Source organism: Myotis brandtii, unplaced genomic scaffold (assembly GCF_000412655.1).
Source record: "Myotis brandtii unplaced genomic scaffold, ASM41265v1 scaffold561, whole genome shotgun sequence".
Lineage (NCBI taxonomy): Eukaryota > Metazoa > Chordata > Mammalia > Chiroptera > Vespertilionidae > Myotis > Myotis brandtii.
This window is the reverse complement of record NW_005370085.1, coordinates 1,574,542-1,575,987: the sequence shown is the minus strand read 5'-3', so window position 1 is coordinate 1,575,987 and position 1,446 is coordinate 1,574,542. Positions and strand designations below refer to the sequence as shown.

The following is a 1,446-nucleotide window of genomic DNA, read 5'->3' as shown; positions in this document are numbered from 1 at the left end:
CCCGGCAGACACGGCCCTGCCCGTTGACTCCCCAGGGGCCCGGCCAGATGTCCAGGCAGGAGCAGCTGGACCAGCCACATAAACACACTGCCATCGCCGGCCAGCCTCCAGCAGCCGCTCCCAGGCCTAACCGGGCAGTTGACACACGCTCTCCGCCTGCTCCACGCGGGGACAGAGTCCTGCTCTGCCCGCCTCCCCGGGCAGGAGGGCGGCGAGAGGACAGCCAGACGGCCAGTCGGGCAGAGGCTGGGAGGAGGGTCGTGGGGGTTGCCCAGGGGAAAAGAGACAGCAATGACCACCTCAGAGCCGGGGCTCTCTCTCTGACGTGCGCTTGGGGGCAGGGCGCACTGCGAGGCTGGGGTATGGTGCTGGGGTGAGGGTTTTCCCGGCGCCTGCTTTTTAAAGAACCTCTGGAGGGTACACACACACACACACACACACACACACACACGCACACACACACGGCCCTCCTGCCGATCCTCCATCCCAGCCCTGGTTCTCATGTCGGCGGTGCCGCAGTCTTCCCCAAGCAATCACAGAAAGGTAGCTGAAAGGCCCAAAACAAACTCCTGCACGTACACCAGTCATTTCTTAGACCCTGGCTGCGTAGCTCAGTTGGTCAGAGCGTCATCCCGATGTGCCCAGGTGGTGGGTTCGATCCCCGGTCGGGGCACATACAGGAATCAACCAATGAATGCACAAGTAAGTGGTACAAAAAATCAATGTTTTTTTTTTCTTCTTTTTCTCTCTCTCCCTCCCCCCCTCCTCTCAAATTAGTAAATAAAACAATCATTTCTTAGCATGCTGTTTCCCAGAAGGGCAGAGAGCACCAAGCGTGGAAACAGCCCAGGGGCAGGCAGACAGACCAGAGGAAGTTCTGCAGCCGGGTGACCCTGGGGAAGGGGTCACTCTCCCAGCCCAGCCCTCACCGCCAGCCCCCGCACAGCCCAGACAGGCCTCGGCTCAGCCCTGCACAGCGGCTCCGGCTCCGCGGGAAGAAGAGCTGAAGGTGCAAGCTGTTCACATCGCCCCGAGGGCACGGAGGCACCTGGGCTCACTCGCCTGGCTGCCTGGCTCCAGGCTACGGCACCTCTTGCCCTTGTTTTGATTCTTAAGAATGTCATTCTCCTTTTTAATGACCATGAGTAGGAAAATGGAACATCTTTTTCTCCTTTGCTAAATAATTCATTACAACACCGATGCACTTTCCCAACTGTCCCTCTCCCGTCCCTGGCCAGAGGGGACTGCACAGCTCAGCTGAGAACCAACCTTCAGCCAGGCTGTGGTGGCTCAGTGGACTGAGCGTCGTCCCATGGACCCAGAGGTCCCGGGTTCGATTCCCAGCCAAGGCACATGCCCGGGCTGCGGGCTTGATTCCGAGTAGGGGGCATGCAGGAGGCAGCCGAGCAATGATTCTCTCTCATCACTGATGTTTCTCTCTCTCTC

At 59.3% G+C, this 1,446-nt stretch overlaps 1 protein-coding gene across 1 annotated transcript in view; it reads right to left on the bottom strand.

The window, feature by feature from the left end:
- UNC45A (unc-45 myosin chaperone A) overlaps window positions 1-1,446 on the bottom strand; it is a gene marked incomplete at its 5' end in the record, with an annotated part of 37,049 nt that overhangs the window by 34,979 nt on the left and 624 nt on the right. The window lies entirely within an intron of this gene.